This window comes from Sturnus vulgaris, chromosome 8 (assembly GCF_052056855.1).
Source record: "Sturnus vulgaris isolate bStuVul1 chromosome 8, bStuVul1.hap1, whole genome shotgun sequence".
NCBI classification, from domain to species: domain Eukaryota; kingdom Metazoa; phylum Chordata; class Aves; order Passeriformes; family Sturnidae; genus Sturnus; species Sturnus vulgaris.
This window is the reverse complement of record NC_142250.1, coordinates 11,438,545-11,463,837: the sequence shown is the minus strand read 5'-3', so window position 1 is coordinate 11,463,837 and position 25,293 is coordinate 11,438,545. Positions and strand designations below refer to the sequence as shown.

The following is a 25,293-nucleotide window of genomic DNA, read 5'->3' as shown; positions in this document are numbered from 1 at the left end:
CTGCCAAATCTAACAGCGACAGAAAAAACACTTCAGAACTTCAACATTTTTTCAAGTCTTTCTATTGTTTCAAATGTGCTTTTCAAAACAAACAGCATTTAACATCTATTGCATTATGTTCTCTTTCCCAGGTCACAAACACTCATAATTTCAAAAAACGTAGGTAGTAACTGCTGTAGCACAAGACTATGTACAGTTTTTCCTGCTAATACAAATGCTAAGATTTAAAAAAAAATAGAAGCCCAAATCTATTCACACAGTCAAGTTGCCAGACTAAAGAAATTTTTAAAAATAAAATGCTAGGCATTCACCCAATAGCTCCCACTGACAAAATATTCAGATTGAGATTTTCAGATAGCCTGTAGCACCAAACTATTTGGCAGCTCTATTGGCTCAGCTCTGTATAAAGTCAGATTTAAATCAGAGAATAGAAGACTACTACAAATGAGGGATAAACAGAAAAGACAGTCTACATAGTTTTTCATTCCTCAGCCTAAATCTTCAGAAAGCTAGAATGCAGGCCATCTGAAATAAACAAACCTTAGTTACAAGTAACTAATTTTAGAAGTGAATAAAAAAAATTGTTAAGTCTCCTTCCAAAGAAAGATCTACTAGAAAAAAAACACGAATCTGACCCTAAAAAAGGGCCAGCACTCAGTGCCACATCTGTTAGTGGAGTTCTTCCCTCCTGTGACACAGAAGGATGAGTTCCAGTTTTCATTTTCACCCTGATACACAATACAAATGAAAATTTAATCACGGAATCCAGATAAATCAACATGGCTGGCGTTACACAAGGTCAAGCAATTTTTGCCCCAATCCTCCATTCACAAACTTTGATCCTATTAGGCTGGGTTAGAAATCAGGTGCAATACAATCTGCAAGAGCTCTGGTGAAAAACAACATGACCTCTTCATATGAACTGTCAGCCCCATAGACCCTGGCTGCTGTCACACAGAACCATCAATTCTCACACGTTGGAAGAGACCTCCAGAAGCTGCTCAATCCAGCCCCATACCCAATAAAAAGCCAGATTCAACATTCAGTTAAGCTCCTCGGGACTTTGACAAGGAATATCCTGCACATGTCCAAGAAAGGCAGTTCTGTAGCCTCTCACAGCAATGTCCCAAGTACCTCACCATTCTAATTATTATTTTTTTTTTAATCCGGTAAGAAATTACCTTGCTGTAACTTGTAACTACTAATTTACCATCCTTTCAACAGGCACTCCTGGGAAGACTCTAGCTCCACCTTCTCTGAAGACAACAAACATCATTCCTCAGCCTTCTGCAGGCTGAGCAAACAACTGGAACGTGGCAGCCCCTCTCCCGCAGGCCACACCATTGCATCAGTCTCTCTTGTACTGGGGAGCCCAGCCCCGGAAGATCAAGCCTGCTGCTGGCTGTGATTTCTCTTCCAATCCAGCAGAACACAGAGCCAGACTCAAAAGGCTTCAACTTGATCCCACTGTTGTCCCCCCAGCTGCAGACCAGAACTAGCACTCTGTGTAACCTAAGCATGAAGTTGTTCAAATAACTGATATGATGGGTTTCATGTTGTTGATTGCGGGTTTTTTTGTTTAGGTTTTTGATAAATTGGATTTCTGAGATCAGGACAGTGACTTAATCTGCTACATGGAATATCATAAAAATGAAAGGCACAGACCCACCCATTATCTCACTGCTTTATCAGGTGAACAAATAACAGCTTCACAGCTAAACCAACAGCAGACACAGTGCATATCCTCCATTCCCTAGGCCCTCAGCTCCAACACTGTGTTAATTTAGTGCCAAAATAATTCTGTTGCTTGCCACGGCAGATTAAGGGAAGTGTTTTTATGAAGATCTATGCAAACATTCCGCAAGGTAAGCATGTGTAGGCGGAAGCAGCCTAACTCAGATAGGTGAGTTAACTTACAGTGACTCCAGCAGCTGTGCTCTTTTTCAGCTAACACAAGAAATTGGGTGTTGGTGATCAACTTTTACCCAGAGCTGTGCATTTATTAATTTGCCCTGGATCTCAGCACAGGGCCTTTACCATCACAGACTACTGGCAGTTCCCAAACTGGCAGAAATACCTAAGTAAAATACTTCATATGTGCATTCATAGTTTTCTTCTCATTTCTAGTCAATATACACACAATTCTCAGTAAGAAAATGATGAAACTATTTGAACTGCACTGAAACCCATTACAGAGGTACAGACTGGAATGGAAACAAAAATGTGTGGTGGTTTTTTACATCAATTACCTTTATATATTCACAACAACAGCTGCATCCACTGCACAGTGCTTTGTGTGAATCAACTTTTTTTAAACCAACAACACACACATTTTAATTTACTGCACAAGGAGAAGTAAATTAAGAAAACTGACAAGAATTTGGTGAAAGAGTACATGAGGTGATCAAGTAATTTATTTTTACTATATACAGTCTTAATAAGAAAATGAGATTCAATGTCAGTGTTTCATTTTTGCTATTATCGTCAGATTTTATTGATCTTAGGGAAAATTCAATCTTAGCAATAAGTCTATATACAAATTTTAACCAGACAGGACTAGATTTCACATGTTCAGGCTGAGGTGAAGAAAAATTCTCCAACCTGTACCAGGGACACTTCTGCTGGCAGAGAAACAAAACACTCCCAGCAGTGAAAAAAAGAATCAGTTGGGTATCCCTTCAGTTTTGAGGACCTCAGGGATGCAGCAGCAGCAGCAACTCTCAGAAAAAAATTTCATCACAAGATACTCTCCTCAAGTGTTTCATTTTAACTAAAACAACTACAGCAGACTCTTCAATTCAGCGTGTGATGGCTTTTATTTGTGGGAGGAGGGAACGGAATAAAAGGAATTCCTTTGACAAGAGAGCTGCACTGCAAACCACAACCCAGGATCATTTTACTTCTTTAGCTACAAAGAGATTACATGCCATGAAGAAAAATCCCATGATCTAGCAGCTTCAAGTTGTTTTACAAATAATACCACTCTAACCAGTTGCCAGAGAAGATATTTTTGCAGCTGATTTGCTTTGTACATTTCACAGCATTTGATACACAGTATTTATCATTTAAGCTCTGATGAATACCATCTCTCATGCCCTTGCTAAGTCTTCCCGCGGACAAAGCTGCACTTAGCTCTTGAACTTAATCTAAAGTCGTTATTTATCTCATGTTTGTGATAATATACTGAAGGTAGAGGACAAAAAAACTCAACAGGTACGGACTCCTGATTGGCAGAATGATTTACAACCTGAATTAAAAGTGGGGGGAAGAACACAGCACCCCAAACAGCACAACACAGTATGTTCAGAGTTTCAAATTGAGATGTCCTCCTTAGTTTCTTTTACCTGAAAAGATTTATGGCCCCCAAGAAGTACACAGGACATGCTAATGACCCTGCAGGAACACTAGGTACCAGCTGATGTTGCTGTAACAACTACAGTAAATATTCCACAAAACATTCTGTTCCGAAGTCAACTTGAAACTTTAAATACAAACTCAGTTCTATTATAAAAAGCCTTAATGATATTTTCCTGCAGGTTGGTTTTGTTTAATGGTGAAAGCTTTAAGAAGTGTGCACTAAGTACCCAACCATTGTTCTGCCAAGGAACAACTGAGTACTGCTGCAGTGCAAACATGAAATGGAAATTACACCAGCTTTAAAGCACATTACTTCAAATTGCTATTTTGTATCCATGGGAAGAGAAGGGAAAACAAGCAAAATACAAAAATCTACACCTCTATGAAAGAATGCAAATATTTACCTAGAATTTACATAATACTGTAAATACGGGTAACAACTTGAAAAATGAGAAGGCAATAAACGCATCGGATAATTAACCTTCTAGCTCTCAAGGAAATATTTGAAGCACCAATAGTCTGCTTCCAGAAAGTCCTTATAACCACTGTTACAGCTAAGCAAAATTAAACAGCGCCACAAGGATTTCTGATCTCTAAAAATAGTTCAAAACCAAGTTATTTCCTAATAAGTTCTTGTGCGTACTGGGAGGCAAGGAAAAGCCCCGAGATGCTGCCGCAGCGAGAGACCCCGGGCACGGCGGGGCCGGGAGAGAGGGGGGAGGCGGCGGTTCCCCGGGACGGAGCGTGGAGGGGAGGCGGGCGCGGGGCGCTCCCGGCGCGGGCGCGGCGGCGGAGCTGGAATGCGGAGCGCGTAACCCGAGCCGCGCCGCCCCTCCTCCCGCACACAGAGAACCTCAAAATGGCATCCCGGCCCGGCACGGCCTCCCCGGGAACCGGGCTGCGCCAGCCTCTCCTGAAATAGGCAGGAAAGCCTTTGCTCGGGGCCCGGCGGGACCGGCCGCATCCTCTCGCTCGGGGAGCCGAGGGGAACCGGCTCCGGGGCACCGCTGCCCCGACTCAAAGCACCGAAGTGCGGCACCCTTTGACACGAACCCGCCTCGCTCAGAAACACGGAACTGGTAAGAACAGCTCGTCCACTGCGAAGGCCTCGCGTCTCGAAACCAATGCATACGTGTAGATCCAACGAGACAGATTTCTGGAATGATGTCAATTGTCCCTTTCTCAAATGAAAGGGACGAATTTGTTATGAATGCACTTAACTTTCCAGACTACAGGCAAATGGTTTATTTAGGATACAACATTACAGTGTCTTAAGCTTCAGGTCAATTATACGTACAAGCACAGAAATTAATAAGTTACCCCTCAAAAGAGGTGTGAGATAATCTTACAGATAAACTGTCTCCATCTATTTTCTCTCAAAGCAAGAAGTTTTGTACCATGAAAAAAGGCTGTTGCAATTTGGAATTAAGTATTTTGCTTTAAACAAAACGGACAAGAGTTTTACCATTCTGAACATAGTGAAATTAGTAAGATGCCATTATGCTACCAGATAGCAGAGACTTGGAAAAAATAATTATTCCAGTGACAACCCGTGTAAGAAGAGAAAGAAAATAACCTGAAAAACATTTTTCTAGCAATAGTAATTTTACTCATGAAGCACACTGCCAAATGTTCTATAAGGAACTGGGAAAAAAGCCTTCCATGCATCTCCGGAGGGTACAAGTCTTTGGGCCATCGTGTGGAAGCAGGAGCTCACACGGACTCTCCCTGGTGTGACTCCCACAGGAGGTGCTTTGTACTGTCCTTGGCTGAACTAGATCTGACACTGCAGAGCACTGCTAGGGATGGTAATTCTGCAGCTCTACTGAGAAGAGACCTTTGGTCACTGTACACTGGATAGGTAGAGTCTCTCTGTTCATGTAAAAAAAAAAATCTCACCAGCAATAGGCTACCAGACACTCTTTGCTGTTGCAAAGTTTTAGACCTGGATCTTAAGTCAAAACCAGAAATTCAGAGCTCGATGACTTTTACACAGGATTCCTTCACTCACATGGTTTCCCCTGTGTTGGTTCACAACTACAAAATAGGAAAGAATTCAAAATGCTAAGAGACCTAAAGCACTGTCTTCATGGTAAAACCCTAGAATCTAGTGAGGAATGCCAAATACCAGTATGAGAACTTCCAAAAGGCTTTAAATCTGAAAAAAAAACCCTAGAGTAGGAAGGATGATGAAATTAATCACTCTTATCAATATACTAATACACCTATCAAAAATCCCCACTATCAATAAACATGATTGCAGGTCAAGGATCAGAAGCACTAACAGCTGGCTACCCCTATAATTCTAGGCAAAATAAGCATAGAATTGATTGTTTTTTGTTTGTTACGTATGAGAACAAAAACTCTATGCAGGTGCCTTCGTTACAGAATATGCGCACTTTAAAAAAATTTTTTGTGTACTGCAAACAGACTTCTATCTGCAAGACTTCTTTTTACAAAGAAGGCAAAATACAGTCAATTTTGCTTCTGTGTGTCATAAGTGATAGCATTTTTCCTCTCAGATTATGTAAAACTCGGACTTTAAAATTTTTCCCCAAAGGAACCTCCCCTATCTGTTAGCATTCTACAGAAATTTATTTCCAATTTGTGACTTCTATCAGATAATCAAAATTAGAAGTATTTTCTATTTTAACCAGAATTTCTCTGTTAACCTAAGGTAACAGAAAATGTCATACATATAACAAATAAACAGCTATTTTTCCTTTAAAATATATTTAATAATGCTTACTCACTGGAATAAAATGTATTCAAATTGTTGGTTAGCAGTGGAAGAGCAAGTATGTTTACACATTAGAATTGAAGCTGAAAACACCATAACATGATTACCTGACAGCTATTAAATGCCCTGCAAGAAGCTATTAGTGTTGATTCTCTTTCAGAAGGCCAATATAACAGTTCCACCCTTAGCATCCTCCCTGTAGCTTTACTTTGTTGTGTCTTTTTTAACATGAACTTTCCCGTCACTCCCACAGGTCGTGTTTTGGTCTCAAGACCTATTATTGGGATATTTCACACAACTACATATAAAGAAAATTAAGCCAGTGCTAACACTACAAAGTAATCCTAAAGGTTTCAAGAGGGGTTAAACCCACTGTGCTAAAAATAACAAGATGTACACATATTTTACCAAGGATTCTGTTTTCCAAAAGAGCAGATAGAAAACACCACTGTGATGTTTTACAAGGACATTCACAAATACCTTCAGCACAAGTTTCATGCCAGCAAAGATTACAACAAGCAGTCACTGTGGGAGGGAGAGGGAACCAAGGAGAAAAACCGAAACAAAACTAACCAAAAATGCAAACTCCCACTGCCATTGCAAATGAATTTCAACAAATGAAAAGCAGCGTCAGGAAATATACCTATTTCTAACAGTTTTAATATTTTACAGACCACATATTGCAGAAACATACAGACACAGTGAAACAGTGGTGAAGAAGAGACACAAAGATTACAGGAAGTACTGTTAGAAAGCACTTTGGAAGTGGAAGGTGTCCTTTAACTTCTTTTTGTACTTCTCTTGGGTACATGAGTAGCACAGAGCCTGACAGGTGTCATTCTAAACAAAATGTCCTTTTGAACACACTTGCTTCCCTATGAGAAATGTGACTGTGAACATTTCTAGCTGCTCTGGCAAGTGCCATTTAATTCATTGATCTCTAACACACCATGGACAAGTAGTCCCACTGGGCTAGAACTGAATGCTGTCTGCCTGGCCAAAGGAAGCTGTGCTGGTCACTGCTTCCAGGAGAAGATAATCTTCTGAAAGATGTATCCAAATTAATGGTTTAAATAAAGTTATCTTTAAAGTATACTTTTAGAAACTTGTATTCTAAATTAAAAGTAAAATCTCAACAGTATTGGCAAATTTCTTTGCATGAGACTAAAATACTTCTTGGTATACCTTCCAAAAGCACAAATTCTTGAAGATACTACTTCCTGCTGAAGAGAAATTCAGTGCAGAAGAATAGCATTTGTCAAATCCAGCATTTTCAAAAAACAAGTGAATTTGCAACAAGCAGTTTAAGCAGAATCTGTTTTTTATTACAGTGTAATGGGTTCCGTAGGTGGAAGAGTGTGGACTGCAGACATACTAATATATAAACATGTGGCTGCATCAGTACTCCTATGAGCCTGTCAGACATTTCAACACTGTATTTTTAGATTATTCTCTCATACCAACTCCACTGTTACAGTGGCATTTAATTCCATTATGTTCATTGTCAAAAAGCTAATCTTCTGCTTCAACTACAGCAGTTCTTCGAAAAAATACATTTTTAGAGACTCTATTTAATTCTCAGATATATTTCCCCAGTCATAGCCATAAGCCAGCTTAGTGTAATACAGAGAAGAGCACCAACATTTCACTTTCTAGATGACACTTCCTGCTCCTTTTGACCAACTCCGTAAAAATCCTTGGATTCAGGAATAGCACACCTGTTGTTATATCTGAGCCTGCTATATAAAGATCTGATTGTGCTTTCTCTCTGTTCTAATAAAGCCTGGGTTAATGAGGAAAACAGAAGAAAACATTGGGCTGAATTGATCTACTTTGCCCTGGCAGTGATGCCAAACACTCAGCTATGGTATTTCTAGTTCTTAAAACTTAAGTGATTCTTTCAAATTTTTCACTTCATTCAGGGGAAAAAAAGAAGTCATCACACATCAAACAAATTTCATTATGAGCAACATACATAGGAAGGCCCGGTTTTCTACAAATTTGTTCTATTTTGATCCATATCTCTTCCCAGTGTAATTGCTCCAGCTCACTACATATCCTGTATGATTTCACTCTCCCTGTCCCTCAGCAATAGATCCATTTCCCCACTCACACACATATTCCTCTAGCCACAGTTATCTCTCCCTTCCCTCCCACATCCTCTAGTGCAATAACATCTTGCTGGCTGGACAGTAACGTGCACACTGACCTCCCTCTTACCAGACAGAACAAGTTTACTGAACACTTGTGATCGTAACATCCTTCACCTAATGTCTAGGGACATTAACACAGCCCAAGACCTTTGAAACAGAAACACTTTGACATCTAATCTTCAAGCCTGCTGATACATGAAGCTTGCCTTTGAAGTTTTAGGAGTTTGCCAAACTTTTGTTGCACATACTTTCTGTACCTTTATAGACTACATCAGAGACAGAAAAATTTAACAGAACTACAAAATAAAGGACTCAACTGTGAAAGAGCGAAGAGGAAATAATCTGACCAACCCGTTTTTGCTTTGTGGAGTAAGAATATAGTCAATATACACTAAGAAGTTACACGGGATCACCAACATTCAAGCTAATTAAGAAAGAAAAAAAAAGGCACTCTAAACTGGGTAACATTCCTAAAAAGCCAACTTACCCACAAGTATATTACACTACAACTAAACCGGACCTGGAAGGCGCACTCATGTTCTCTATGCTAACAGTAACACTTGGTCTGTCCCCACAACCATAGCTAGACTGGCAAGAAAAAAAAATTAAAAAGAAGGCAAAAAAGGGTAATGGGCTCTCAGCCAGTTTAGATTCCTACAGCATCAGAGCAGTGCCAGCCAGTGCTGCTGCAAAAGGAAGAGGGAAGGACACACCAGAGTGGCGTGAACAAGGAGTAGAACTGGCCCTTCGAGTGTACCCAGCTGCTTAGGCTGCTTATCTGCAGCACAGAACTGCCCTCTCCATCTGGCAGTTAATTATTCATCCAGCAGACATCAATGAAAGTCTACCTGGCTACACTGCTCCAGTCCTTAGGAAATAATATGATCAATCTTTCCACACTAAGCAAAATAAACCACCTGAACAGAAAATGTTTAAGATAAGGCAGATACAAAAAAACATGCTATTTCACGTTTGATGGCAGTTTCGTTAGAGCAAACCTAACAAACGTGTCAGCGAAGGCAGATGGGTGCCAGTGCACATGAAAAAAGCTGTAGGCGTTACAGACACTACTAAGTGCAAGAGCAGAGGAGCTGACGTGCCTGGCCGTGTGTGGGTGTGATAAAAGGCTCCGAATTCGCCGCCTGCTCTGTGGCAGATGTCTAGCCCAGCACTGCCTGTGACACCACCTGCTATCAGACCGGTCAGGAACTAAGGAAGAACAGAGTCCTCCTCCCTGGCTTCATCCAGGAACCGGGGCAGTTCCTGACCTACAGCCAGGCACAAGTGACTGCACTACTGCCATCAGTGCACACATCCGTCAACAAATCCGTGTGATTGCAAATCTGTACAGCGCTTTCATCCCCAGCCATGTATTCTGGCAGCAACTTTTCAACTGAAATATTTGCTGTGAGGAAGGAAAAAAACCACCCCATTTTACCATCCTTATAAACCTGCCATTCCCTTACACGGTGGAGAAAAAAAATAGTGGTGAAACACTATTCATCAGTTTCTTAATTTCATTTAAGGTTTAATAGATTACCATCACCATCTCTTTCTCTACTGTTTCTCTTTCCTTAACTGAAGAGGTCCAAGGCTATTTAGTACTGCATCCCATTTGTACTGCTGGAAGGAAAAATCAAAGCAGGGCAAAAAAAAAAATTACCAAATCACTATAATGGGACTGTCGAAATTGTATTACCAAAAGGACATAACCTGCATGTCCATATAATAAGGAGCTTGTATAGCTGTATAATCACATTTTTTAAATACTTACTGTATAGAATGCTGCTTCAAAAGCCAGTACTGATTGTAAGAAGGGAAGTGCTGGCCCTCCTCTCCTCTTACTCCTCATAAGGTACCACAGTGAGCTGGAAATACTGAAAACCTAGGAGTTTTTATGCGGTTAGTTTTCAGTTAAATTAGCAAACAAATACAACCTTTTACTTGGCCACAAGTAAAAAAGTGACAGTGGCAACACAAAAGCAAGAAGAGAGGAAAAAAAATTCAACACCATACCCAGACAGGTTCAATCAAAAGTAAGTGCTTGAAAACAAAGATCTCTCCAAGTGTTAATACCTCATTTAGAGCCTATTACTCTTTTTGCCTCTGTTTGAATTAAATTACATTGCACTTACTGTACCTCATCCAGTATTTTATCATCCAGGCATTCAATACTGTTCAAGCCAGTTTACAGTACCTGTATCAGCTACAAATTTCACCACCTCACCATCCACTCCCCCTTCCACATTATATCCAAACACACAGAATAAAACAGCCCTCATTGCTTGCTTCCAGTGAGGCTGTTACCACCTCTCTGCCACAGGGATACCTGCCCAGTTCTTCCTGGGAGCCCAGATGTGTCTCAGCAGTGCTGAGCTGAAGGGCATCATCACCTCCCTGAGCCTGCCCACAACACTCACCCTTGGACAGCTCAGGAGGCACCTCCCCAGGTGCAGGGCTTTGCACTTGCCTTGGTAGAGCTTCATGAGGTTCCACTCTGCTCACTTCTCCAGTCCATCCAGGTCCCTGTAAGGGGCTGCACAACCACCTGGTCCCCCAAACACTCCTCCCAGTTCTGTATTGCCTACAGACTTCTGAGGGTGTGCTCTGCCCCATCATCCATGAATGTTCACTTGGCTGCACTGTACTGGAAGTCCAGCTCCTGGGTCACACTGTTAATGACTGGTCCCCAGCTGGAATTTGTGTTGCTGTTCAGAACTCCTTGAACCTGGCAGCTCATCCAATTTTCAATCTATCTTACTGTCCATTTGTCCTGTCTGTACTTCCATCACTTGGTTGATGAGGATGCTACAAGCGACACTGCCACTACCCTAAGGAATTGCAGTGGAACAATATCCCCTGCCCCCCACTCATTCACTGAGATACCTCCTGCAGGCACCTACCAACATCTCCCATGCTGACCTGCTGCTAGGCCTGACCCACACCTCTCAACCGACTCTTCATTCCAACAAAAGGAAGAACTGCAGGAATCTCCATGGCACTCTCACAACACAAATCCCCACCACACCATGCATCCCTCACCATGTCAGCCTGTCCTTCCTGGAGAACCCATAACCAGCCCTTGCAGCACTCCAGCTATGTCAGCTGTCTCATCCCATCTCTGATCAAAACAAGATGCAACAGCACACAGACCTCCAATTTCTCTTGTTCGTGCCCAATCTTTTCCAGAACATATAAAAATAGTGAAATCCAAATAAAATAATCAACTTAGGTTAAGTTTCAGAAACCTCATACTGGCTACACTTTAATAGCCTGAAACCTCATTTCACATTATGACAAAGTTACAGATACTAGAGAAAAAAATCAACAGTGACGGTGGAGTAATAATGTACGGATGGATAGATGTGGGAAGAGGTGCTTTGCAGTTATATACAGAGCAAGGAGATCAAGAGTTCTATCACTCCTATCCCAGGCTAGAAGAGAGCTCTGGGCTCCCCTCCAGGGCTCAAACCCAGCCAGCCTTTCTCACCACACCACTGCTCCTCTGCCCACACTCCCTGTTACCTGGACACAAAACCCCATTCCTGCTCTTTCAAATGCTCAGGAGACCCTGGGATGTGTATTTACAGCACACTCACAGCTTCTCTTCCCAATCTAAGTAACCCGAAGGAGATTTATTCTACCTTCAGTTGGTCCAAGAACACACAGTAAAAATATCTTGCAGTAAACAATTACTTCTTCCAAAAGCAGAAACAGTTTGAAATCAAGATTCAAAATTGCTGAAAACTCTGACATTTCTCTTACATAACCTCAAACTTTTAAATTTTGGTAAAAATTCTTTGAAACAAAAATCCCTTTGTACAAAGCAAAAAAAAAACCCCAAAAATATCTTAGGGTCTTTTATTAACTAAATCACTCTACGTCAGCACTCAAACCAATGCCTTCTCAAAGGCCAGCTCTATCATAAGTAGATCTTACTATTAACAGGCAACTCTGATAACACCAACATTGTCAAAAAGTACAAAGACAAAAAAGAACACAAAAGAAAATGTAAAATTACACATTTTTATAACCTTTTCTAACTACAATTACTTCATGTGCTATGGATATATACTGAAATGGATTTAATGTGCCTTACAGACTCAGCTAGCTCCTGGTTATTGGGACGTAGGAAGAAGCTTCCACAGAGTGGTGTAATTCCACAGCTGTCTGCTAGACTGTCTTAGACTGCTGGACTATGTGCCCCTGGAGCAAAACTGCTGGCCATTGATGGGAGCATAACACTTGAGGCATTTGTAACATTCTTTTCTCACCAGTGCACCTTCCTTTCATATAGTTTTAGTTGGTTACTTTTCCAGGAAAAACGGGAAATTTTTCCTCTGAAATTAAGTCAGCAGAAATTAAAAGATATTTATAAAGAACAACCAGGCAAGAAAATCATAGAATTTCATTGCAGCAAACAACTATACCCACTACAGATGCTTAAGGACAAAGAGGGAAATTCTTACATCAGCTCTTCCCTCCACCTCTATTCTCCAGGCTCCTAAGACTATTACTGACAGTATTAGAGAGATGTAAATATTATACAACAGCATTTGCAGCTTTGAGAAAAACTTGAGTAATGCCATTTCTGCAACGGAACCTCTGGCTAAGGAATGCACAGCTGCTGAGCAGATGTATAATTTCAGCATTTAGATTCCATTATTTCAAGGGGATTTTTTTCTTTACTCTATGTTTTCAGATTTTCTATTTCCATCTGGTTTTTGACCTCCCTCATCTTAGTCCACTCTCTTCTGTTTTAGCTCATTACACCAAAATAATTTTCTAAATTAGAAACATCTCTGCATTTAAAAACTTGTGAATTTAAAGAGAGGTGGGGGAGTGAAACAGGGCCAGGGGCAGAACAAAAACAGACAGTTCAACAGAGGCTTGGGTTTGAATAAAAACTGTCCTGTCTGGGTCGGGTTTGATTTTGCAGTTCCTGGTCTAACCCAAATTGGCGAGCCTCTAACTGCATTCCTTCCATGAAATTTTAAGAGCAGGAAACTGAAGAATATCAGCTATATGGGAATGTTTCTAAACTTTGCCAGACCCTCTGCCATAAACTTTTGAGTACAACAACACTCCAGCTTTTGATTCTTTTTAGTTATGATTAATTATTGTTGTAAGCATAAAAAAAGAATTTAATTCACCCTGTACTAAAAGAGCTTTACAAAACATATAAAGATTGGTACAAACCAGTATAAGTAGTTGTCAAATCAATTCAGTAAAGAATTTATTAATGCAAGAGTGGTAAAATATTAAAAAAAAAATCTATATCAAGATAGCATTGTTTAGAAAAATTTCCATTCATCTAAGTCAAGTAGAGGACTAGGGCATGGAATATTGTCTGTCTTGAACGTCAGTCCACAGTACAAGTTTTAAAGATGAATTATCTCTGGTAGAATCACTCATTCAAATATGACAGATTGGCCATAAAAGCTACCCAATTTTCCATTTAATTTTAGGCTCAGAATAGTAATTTACCTGGGTGGGCAAGGGCACAATCTTCAATCCTAACGAATGGCACACACATCAGAATATTCTACAGGAAACTTTCTATAGAATATTTTCACACATACACAAAAAAAGGTACAATTATTATGAACTAGTAAATATGGAAGATAAAATTATAAAAATACATCAAGACTTTAAAACAAAAACCCCACATTTTTATTCGGTGGGATTTATTGTTTGCTTTGTCTCCAAGAGAGGAGACATTCAAACCAATTTTTTTAAAAAAACCCTTTAAACGTGAAACTTCCCATAGCTTCTATCATCAGGTATATTTCTGCTTAATACTTGGTACCACTACTCTGTTTTTCATTACCACTAAAATCCCTTCAATAACCTGAACAGAAGATAGATTCAGTACCCAAAAAACAGTGAGAAGAAAGGCTGCACCTCATTAGCTGGCAGCTCATCCCTGTGCCAATGCTGTGTTGTAATTAACTCTCAGCTGCCCAAACCTGACTGCTGCAAGGCCTGCTCCTCACACAACGCTGAGAGGGAAACAGGAGGGTTTCTAAAATCTCCTACACATTCTGTTAAAGATGATCTTTTCTTCCACAAAGAAGGACACGCAGCCAGGAAGAGCACATTTTACCCAGCTTTGTGGTCTCCTCACTCACATTTCCACTCACTGAGGTCCAGTTTTCTTCCGATAAATCCCCTTGTTCTCATACTACTCCCCAAGTTCTTTCATTCTCAAATATAAAGGGACAAGTAGATTATACATTTTTCATATTTACAGTATCCATTATTCCTGCTGAACAATTCCTGCACCTCCTATTTATGCTTCCTTTTCAAGCCCTCTATACCTGCGCAAAAATACACGGAACAGTTCCTCTGCCTGACCACTGCACTGGGATTTTCCAACTGAACACGAGAGAGGAAAAATAATGATTAATTCAGAAAATTTTACCTGAGCTTATTAATATATTCCTGCCCATTTGCACCAATCTCATTAACTGTATTGAGTATTAATTCTCTGCATCAGTGAAATCTCTGATGACTTCAGTCCTCCAAAGACATTTGAGCTCCAGTCAAATTTGGGATCGGGCTCTCACAGAGGAAGTATAAAGGCCTACAAATCGTTCTAGGTGAGATTTTTTTAAAAAAACAAGAAAAGAGAAGCAAATTTAAATCATTTCAACAGCTGCACCAGTGAAAAGGAAATCACTTCCACAAACCAGATCTATTTCCTGGTACGTATCTTGTGAGTCTTTGATATTTCTCTAACTTATCCCTGCTACATCTGCTTGTATTTATCAACCAAAGCACGGGAAGACTGACAGTTTTCTCCTTAAGATGGTGAACTGAGGGAACAGAGACACAAAGAATATTAGTTTAAAATGTGGAAGAAGCTAACAAAAGTTAACTGAAACCACACTGCAAAAATTTGTGATATCAAATTTTTGTAAAAAGCATTGCTGCTGTTATAATATATGGTGTAAATTAAGCTGCAATTCTGCAGAGCTGAGTTAATAACACTGACTTTTTCCCCTCTTAATGTAAAGCAACTCATGATATTTGAAGTGCATTTAAATGCATTACATATTCCTCTGTATTTTGGGGAATCCTATTTTGAGGAAAAAATGAGCATGAGAACATTTAGCTGCATGTTGCAGATACACATCCTGTGAATTATTACTACATAGTTTTTTGTCTAATCAGAATATTTTAAAACATTCAAAGTTCACACCTTCATGACATTCAGAGCCCTTTCCCCGCCCATGAAGAGTCGCCGGCGACAGGGCAGTGATGGCAGGGACAGTTCCATCAGGGCAATCACTTTCACTGTAACTGCAGGTGTCACTGCAGAAACTCAGAGCTGGTGACACACCTGCCCTTCAATAACGCTTTGCTGTGGCTTTTCCTTTCCTCCCGCTTATACAGCCTATGGATATCATCACAGTCACGAAGCAGAGTTTATTTTTCTACCCTAACGTTTGTTTTGAATTTTGCTAACCAGACCATCATTAAACAGCACTAAACCTAACCATAACGCACAGAATTCAAGTGAAATGGGATGGCAACTACAAGACACCCTTTAGAAAAATGACAAGAAAAACCTCTTTGGATTATATTTCTCACACCATTTGTGTACAGCTGAAACAACCGGATCAGAACCAGAAACCCATGCAAGGGTTTTGCACTACCACAGGATGAATTAAGTTCTTGGTGTTCTCAATATATCAAATTCAAAATTCAAATATCAAAACGTTTCGGTGTCCAAGCTGCTACAATGAATTTCAAAATACATATTGCAGACCAGAGGCATAATTGCTCTGTTTTACTTTGGAGGCAAATGGACCTGAAATACAGCTAATATGCTCTGTAAATGTACCCATCAAAGCTATGGCAAGCCAGTCCTCAACAAGTCCATCCTGGCAAGTTGGCAGCTTGTCCCCCGATTTCCTGGTCAGTGGTGAGCCAGTGTTTTATCAAGCTAAACCTCTTGGGATTTACACACCCCAAATACAATGTACTGCGCAGATGACAAACATTTCTGGACTAAATCCCTCACAAAATAGCTATTCCACAGATCTTCTCAATAAGAGCACCAAGATTGCTAAAATTACATTTTCTGTACAAAAGAAGAAAAATGAGATGACTGTTTCAACCCTTCACCCAGTTCCACAGATCGCCTAGTGTAGTCACCATGTTATTCTTAAAGGATACAACATAGCAGGTTTTACATTCATTGTCAGTTTTAAACATTTTAAAGATTAACTACTTGCTGCAGGAGAGTAGTGAACCCTCAACAGCTTTTACAGAAATCTTTAAGGGATTGCAAGAAAACAAGGCAGAAAGAAATCCCATTTCCCCTTAAAGCACTAACCATCCTGGAAGGCATGAAAGAGACCACTGCGACTGGGGGACCATCAGCACGACTGTGTGAGACAACTGCAGCGGCTTCTGCAGGTCTTGTCCAAGAAAGGAAAAAGTGAAACCAATAAAGCAGCAGTGAAAGGAAAAACTGCTTGTCAGGCACACTCCGTGCCTGCCTCCAAGTCTTGCATTTTGGGAATATCAGCAAAGGAAACAAGGCTTCAAGTAGTCCATCTGTACCCACATATGACTCTGACAGATATACTTTTAAATTACTGAGTTCCTTCTGTCATTTATTTACAGATGACAGTAAGATAATTGAAGAAATCCAAGGCACTGAAAACATGTCCTCTTTTTACTGAGGAACCAAGAAATACCTGATGCTTTCCCAGGTACCCACAGGACAAATCCTCAACTGATGCCTGAAATAAGCAAGGACAAGCAAACATTTTTAACAGTTTTTTAACAGTTTCTCTATCACTTACTGATTGGTCTCTTACATTCACCTGTGTTTTCCAGCAATTTGCCAAAGAAGCTACTGCAGCTCTGTATGTGAGAACTGGTAGCCAGAAAAAGCTCACATATCATTTACACACTCTACCATATTCAGTATTTTTAATTTCCATAACAATTTTCACTGTGAGGATCTTGCAGAGCAGTGTCCAAAGCATTAAGATTTGGGGTCTCACACACCAGCTTTAAGAAAGTCTATGCTCTAGCTATGTAGTGTTTTAGTAAACATGTCTTTAATCAATTAATTCCAAGTAACATGCTATTTCAGGCTTGCAGCTTAACAAGAGCTTTCTGCTCCAACTTGAACAAAGCCTCAAACAGATAACATCCAGAAGTCCCTTTCAAAACTAAATTACTTTACAATTAAGGGAAGAAAATAATTCAGATCCAGCCACATATAGTCTCTGTCGTTGGAAGAAATCAGTCAGCAGGACATAGTAAGGACAGGCAGCTGAATCTTGTAGGTGCATGAGAAGACACTTCATAAAATTCCAAACCAGATCTCAAAGCCTACCAGGTTGTACCTGTCTATATAAATACATATAAAATACACAGCCACATACACACTCCCCAAAGAAAAAGCTACAAAAGAACAAAAGTACAATACCAAAAGACAAATACATTGTCAGTGAGAGCTTTATCCAAGCTGCTACAAATGCCACAACACCGAGGATTCTATCCATAGACTGGATAAATCACCTGATTATAAACTGCTCTTATGTTAATATTTTTTACTCCAGGACTAGGTTCTACTACAAGTCAAACAAACGTTTCAATTTGGAAGAGTCTTCTTTATCTACAAAAGCAGTTCCTCTATCCTTGCAGGTAACAGGCCTGAACAATCCCTAGTGTGCTAACTTGATAAAAGAACTCAAGGTAATTACCTCTAAACAGAGAACAAAATATGTAAATTCATAGGGCAATCAATTTACACGGCGAAAAATCGCCATGCAACTTGACACAAAGTAACAGGCAACTGCTGAAAGGAAATACCACAGCTTACTACCATTCCCTGCTGCTGAATTCACTCTTAATTTTACCAAAACAACATCGGAGTGTGGCTGATTGAAAGGTGGTAAAAAGCCATTTGTGCTTTTGAACCCTGTTCAATAGATTTTGTAACGAGTTATGAAAACCGCGTATATAATCGGTCCTCAACAGCACAAATCATTCACTACTGAGGTACGGGTGATTATCTGGGGTTGTTATTTCTTCAGACTTTTGTTGTTTGACGTCGCTGAATGGCAAAACCCGATCTGGAAAGCCAGCGTCCAGCTTTGTTCAAGGCTCGCACAAAAGGACGGCGAAGCACCTTATTCCTCTCACCCCTTCCCACGACGACGGGCGCTGCCGCTCGCTCGGGCTGGGGCCGCTCGGCAGCGGGCCCGGGATTACAACACCGGGAAGGGAAGGCAAGGCAGGAGGGAGGGAGGGAGCGCACGGGCAGCGAGCGCCGCGCCGGCCCTGCCCACGCAAGGACCCGCGGGCCCCGCGCAGCCCCCGCGGCGCCCACCCGGCCCGGCCCGGCCCGGCCCGGCGGGCAGCGCCCCCAGCGCCACGGCGGGGCAGGGCGGCCGGGCCGGGGGCGCTGCCCGGGCCCCGAGCAGCCAGGCCGGGGCGGGGGGCCCCCGCCGGCCGCAGCGGAGTCCGCCTTCGACGGCGCTGCTCGGGGCCGGCGCAGACCCCGCGGGGCACCGCCCAGGCCTGGCCGCCCGACGGCGGCGAAGAGGCCCCGCCGCGGAGGGAGCGCCCCGCGCCGCCCCGGCCGCAGAGGGAGCGGAGCGGAGCGGGCGCGGCGCTGCCCGGGGCGCCCCGGCTCTCCCCGCCCGGCCGAGGCCTCCGCGGCGCGGGCCGCACTCACCGGCGGTGGGGGCTCCTCATCCTCGGCGCGGGGACGGCAGGCAAAGGGGGAGGGGGCCCGCTCCCCGCCGCGCTCCGCGGGCCGTTCCCGGGGCCCCGACGGCTCCGCTGAGACGGGGGCGAAGGCGGGTGCGTGTCGGGCGGGGGAGGGCGGGACGGCGCGGCGCGGGCTCGGCGCAGGCTCCGTGTCCCGGCAGGCGCTCCCGGCGCGTCCCTGCGGGGCGGGGCGGGATCGAGCCGGATTCCAATCACTGCAGCCGGGCGCGCGCGGCGCGGGGGCCCGCGGGGAGGCGGGAGCGCGCCCGCCGCCCCCGCCCGTCCATCAGCACGTGCCGTGGGCGGCAGGGTTGGCGGGGCTCCCCGGGAGGAAAAGCTGGCCGGGAAGAACAAGCCGCGCCTGCTTTTCCTCCCCGGTAGCCCCTCCGCGGGAGGGAGCGCGGGCCGTAGCCCGGGCCAGCTTGTCGCCGGGTGCCCGGGCCCCGGCGCTATCCTGCTCCGCCGCCCAGCAGCGCTTTCCCCGTGAAGGAGCTCCTCTAGGAAAGGGCAGGAAGGTGTGATGGAAAAAGCGGCCAAGCCGGTGTCATAGAAGCACTGCTGGCCTTGAAGAGGGTCGAGACATGAGAAAAGCGCTGCGGCTGGAGCTGGGAGGCTCCATCCAGATGCTGGTGGGGTTGGTGCCATGGGAAGCGGACAGGCTGCCAGGATTCACGGGGCAGGAGCTGGAGGATTACCGTGGCACCTTCGATGGGAGCTCGGGGGGCTGCCCCTGAGCTGGGGAGGGCAGCGAGCAGTCTATGGTGACAACAGCAGAGGGAAAGATGAGGGACTCGGCATGGGACTTTTGGCTTCGTGGAAAAGTAGTTCTGAGAAGGCTGACGTTGCACTGCCGCAGGAGGGATAGAGTTCCATTGCAAAGGACAGCATTGTTTGCTTTTTCCATTTCCTGTATCTAAATAAATATGCCCAGTTAGTTAGATTGGAATACATTACAACTTCTGCAATGAGCTGCTCTGCTTGCTGATAAGGATGCTGAAGGCCATGATTTGCATTGTATTTCAAAGCTCCTTATCATTAGGACAAATTGGAAAAGTAATAATTTGTCTGTCTGTCTTCAAGTGAGGTCTCCCAGCAGCAGTGCAGAAGGAGCTCCAGTGACTGCATTATGTGCTGGGGAGGTGGCACAATTCCCACCTGGGCTGCTGGGTTTAATCCTTCACTCCAATGGGACAGCAGCTGTGCTGCTGACGTCCTCTCGCCTTTCACCTGTCCTGTCACTTGGTTACTCTGCATCAAGATCTTTGTACACAAAGCCAGGGGAAATGAAGATCACATGGATCCTACAGACCTACTCAGTTTCCCTTTGCTGCACACCAAAACACTCTTTAGGCCTTCAGGACACACCAGTAATTGCTGGTGTGGAGATGCCTGTCCAGATAAACTGTTTTTAGAGAATAACCAGTTGGGAAGCAATCTGGCTCATTGGTGCCAAATAGCCACATGTGCATATATTGTGGGAAGCATGGGCTTGCTTATTTTGTTGACCTCTCCACACTGTAGTTCCATTTTTGCATGCTAATATCAGATAGGACGTGTAAATGTTGTGTGCTCTGCTCCAGAGTTGTCACCTCTGAATATAAGATGAGAACACTGGCTTTGCATTCAGGCTCACATGTGTTTTACCCACAGATTTGTAGATGAGTGATTCACTTCTGTGTTATCCTACACAGTAAAACAAAGAGGAAGTATAACTTCAAACCTATCACCTTCAGAGACTCCTTTAAAATGCAGGCAGGTAAAGGCACACCTAATAATTAATTGTATGTATAAGATTCTGTGGTGATAGGCATTTGAAAGTCTGGGTCTTGTCTTACTGGACTTTTAGAAAATTTTTTCCGATCACCGTCATCCAGAAAAATCTGTCAGTGTCCAAAACAAAGCCAGCATGCAAGAAAGACAAAATCACAGCTTCCATGCCAAGCAATACAGAACTCCTATGCTTATGTTTATAATTTCAAAGGAAAATATGAGTCTGCTGTTCGTCCACTCAGTGTACTATCAAATTATAGCAGCAGAATAGACACTCAATATGGAAGAAGAATGCAACATGCGTGTGTGTGCTCCCAGGCAGAACCAAAGCTGTTAGTGCTAGCATCTCTTCAGTAATATTGTGTGCTAATGCAGCCCAGTGCTCGTCACATGTTAGATACTGATTCCAATCCAGGATGCATGAATTTAGCAACAGCTGCTAGCCTTGAAATGTACTTAACCCTTTTTGTGAAATGGATCAACTCTTTTCATCCAGTTCCTGGTGTGTAAATTTGCACATTGCAGAAATTGTTGTCTCAGCCAGTACTTTTCAAGGCACTTGGGCACTGAAGATACCCACAAGTGACAGTCCCTGTCAGGTCAGGAACAGTGTTGCTGAGGATGAAGTTTGTATTACTATGGCAAGTAATGCCCATCTCTGCATTACTGAGTGCTATTAACTCCTTGTCTTAATCACAAAATAAAGTCTGCAAAAGTAAACTACATTATAATAATATTAGGGCTGCAGGAGACCAAACTGCATCTTAATCTAAAGTGATGAGTCATAACCACCTTAGAAAGTATTTAGATTGTCATGGATGTCTGATGAAACATCTCATAGAAAATACTGACGTCTTTCAAAACAGTGCAGTACTTATGTTTCCAATATCTCTACCAGGATAGGTAGAGAGACCTTTTTAAACCAGAACGCGAACACTTAGGATGATTGGGCTCTCAGAAGGGCACGGGATTCCAGTGAGCTAGTTAGCAGCAGCAGACATCTTACCTGGTGATGATTTTAATAACCTGCAAAAATTCAGGCACATCAGGTTTAGTAAAACAAAGTATTTATTTTGTTAATTGAGCAACACTCAAAAAACTGAAGTCTGAAAATCTGAAAATAAACGCAAGTTCATTTGACCAAGATGAGATGTGGAAGTCTAACATGAGATAGAGAACAAGCAGTTCAAAGTGACTCTCATGATAAAGAGAGCTGTGTTAAAAAAAATAAAAACAACCAGAAAACTGATAGTCTTCCAGCTGCTTTCATTGTTATTTCCTCCCCAGGAATTTCTTATTAGTTCTTGGAATCACTAGGGAACTACAAACTTGAATATCAAAAGAACAAAGAGGTATATATAGGGAGAAGGTCAGCCATGTGATAGGACTTCATCTTTGTAGATCCCTCTTCCCTTCAGTCTCTGGAATTCAGATGTCTTAAATCTGTGGTCCAAATATATTTTTGAGAACTGTTTGCAATTAGATGAGTATTTCTCTGTTACTGCTACAAAAATAAATATTCCATGTTACATATTAAAAGAATATTGCCCTTCAGCCAGGGACACAATTATTTCACTTAATATGACGTGAATTTGGCTTTGTCTCTTTTTCAGAACTATTTTACTTGAAAGCATATTCTTTTGATTATAAATTTATTCAGCTGTTTGTTACTTAGAAAAGTCATGGATTTTATTAAGTTTTTTTAAATTTAAGCAAAATTAGTTCAATAAGGCAGAGCAAATCTGTGAAAAAAGGTATTTTTAAAAAAAATTTTGCTAGTGCATTACTGGTAGTAAAGAGGCAAGCCATGGCCAGCCTTGAGTTCAACCAGCCTGGTGTGGAACTGAGTCCAGGGCAGCACTGGAGAGCACTATGGCAATAATTCAAGAATAAGAGCTCAGTGTGCAGAGCATGGGCATAAGGAAGCAGGAGGAGTGTTCCCACAGCTCAAGCACTTGGTGTGTTTTGGGGTTACTTGGGCTTCTGCAAGGGATTCTCCCTCAGCCTTGTGCAGGTAGGCGTGGAGGAAGGAGGACACACTGGCTGTGCCTGTCCCCAGCAGCTGCAGGGTGGGAGCTGATTCCTCCCTGCACTGTGCTGTGGGGAACTGACTCCCCTGCTGTGGCAAAGGGCTGCAGTAATGGGAGCACTTTGCTCTGGGAGGCAGTCAAGAACCAAACTTCCTGCTGCTTTTTTTGTTTCTTCTTCCTGTGCCTAGTTGAGCTGTACGATTTTGTTTTTATGGATTCACATTTACAAAACCCTTGTTGCAGTCTTCTCACCAGGTCATAATCAACCCTGAGATAACTCTCCTTTTAAATACAAATTACTTTGTTTTTCTTAAAGACAGGGCATTAAAGGTCATATTACAGAAAAAGAAAATATTTGTAGGCTCAGAAGAGGCTTCACCAGGGTGCCTCACTCCCATCAGTTTGTTTGGAGAATTAGTAATATGTTTTCCCCTAGATGCATGCACATAACATCTTAAAAGTCTTCAATTTCTCAGAGAAGATTAAGTATTTAGATTGTAGTGCTAATTTTAAAATTTATGTTCTAAATTATCAGTCAGTGGTGCCAAATGATCTACAAGGAAGTTTTAATTATATTCAGGGAGAAGCTAAATGTTTGTGTTCCTCCACCTTTTGTTACAAGAGGTATTTGTTTCTTTTACACGTTTGAATAATCCTTAGATCCAAATCCACACTGTATTAACAGTTCCTCTGTTAAGCCTGATGCTCAGGCTTTGTCCTGAAATTGGAGCAATGCCAAAAGCAGAAATGTTTTTAAAACCTGCTGTTACGCAAGGCAAATTCTTATCAATACAGAAAATTTCTGTCTTGGTGTGTATAACAGCTTTGTCCTCAGGAGGCATGGATTCAAGTGGATGTGTTTCTGGCAGCTGTAGGAGTGGGTACTGTAGAGATTTACAAAGATGGACATTTATGAGACTGAAAACGCTCTGTTCTTCCAAGCTTGTTAAAATGAAACAGATCTGAATCCTATACAAAAGAAATGAACTAAATAATTTTATCACTTCCTTATTTTTTCTCAGTCTAAACATATCTTTAAACACGAATAAATTGCTGTTAAATAAGAGCGAGTGCAGCAAAATTGTCTCGTTCACTTATTTGTTCATATTCTAGTGAAACAAATATAGGTCTACAAAATAATAAAAGGATGTCCTTATATTTCAGCTAAAATATCTGAAAATATGTATTGTAGTTAAAGGCATAGCAATGAAGCTTTTCTCTCTCAGTCTGTAAGGTACTTGAATATTAACTGAAACTGGAACTTGAACAAGTTAAACTCATACAGCTAAAAGCAAATCCTGAAAAATAGTCTATAACTCCCTTTGCCTCCAACGAGAAATTGGCCTGTGTCTGCAAATCTTCTCATTTGGCAGCTACACCTAATACAGTTTAAACTCTCACTGGCATCAGCAAAAAATTACCTGATTAGGGATGCAGGATTGAATCTAAGATAATAGCATATTAAAAATCCACTATGGATTCAAAAGCTACTAATGGAAATTAAATCCCTGAGAATATAAAACATTCCAAGCAGTTGAACAGTTTCCATTGTACATACTCAGAATGCTAAACAATAGCAGCTATTGCATGTGTGACCATCAGGAAACACAGCTGTGCTTCTTTGTGTTACAATTAATTACTTCCGTTGTATATAAAATTGAAAGTATTGGTACTCTGGGGCGGAAAAAGGATATCCTGATACACTGCTCCTATTTCCTTAGCAAGGCCTATTACTGAATGTTTCACCATTAATTCACTTACAATGAATTACCCTGCAAGGAATAAAGGAAGGGTAGATTGGGTGGCTAATTGTTATACTAAAAGCTACTTTTTCTTTGGATTTTTGCTATCCTACATTTTTATCTCATTTTACTACTTTCGCATATGCCATCTTTGATAGTAATTATTCACTTCTAAGTAGTTGCACTTAATAATGAAGGTCTAAAATAAACATTTACTTAACTATCTTTTGACTTAAAATTATTCTGTTAATATTTTGTAAGTTGCAAGATCAGAGAAAGAACAATTTTTTTTCTCATTGTCCTTTAAAGAAATGAACAAAATCATCTCAACTGAAGTATTTGTGGCCAGGTTCTCTGAAGCTGGCACACAGAGATGTAATTTATACCTTTCTGTGCCAGTGAATTTCCCTAAGCTGGAGGGGAATGAGGATTCTTATCCAGAGTTAGGGAGGAGTAGTAACAGCCCTCTGTTATGCTTTTTTTTTTTTTTTTTTTTTTTTTGAGAATTGCATAGGAGCAAGAACTGTTTGAGGTTGTACTAAATAGGCAAATATGGACCCTAAGGATATACACTACTCCCAAACTTTAATATCTACTTTTTAATAACACCGACTCTTTCTTTTTAGAGAACTACTAAACAGAAAGCAGCTTCTGTGACTGTTTAGGAAGTCAATGAAGTCTCCAACAACCACCAGCCACATAAGTCTATAAAAGGTGGATAATGTGTTCTGTATTTGTCTCTGAGAATTTAATCTCTC

At 41.8% G+C, this 25,293-nt stretch overlaps 1 protein-coding gene across 1 annotated transcript in view; it reads right to left on the bottom strand.

Annotated features, from left to right (window-relative positions):
* Nucleotides 1–19,057, bottom strand: part of BMPR1A (bone morphogenetic protein receptor type 1A) — a 70,211-nt gene extending 51,154 nt beyond the window's left edge. The window contains exon 1 of the mRNA XM_014877970.2: nt 18,959–19,057. The gene's annotated coding sequence lies outside the window, so the exon portion shown is untranslated. The remainder of the gene's footprint in view (nt 1–18,958) is intronic.
* Nucleotides 19,058–25,293: the final 6,236 nt, after the last annotated feature.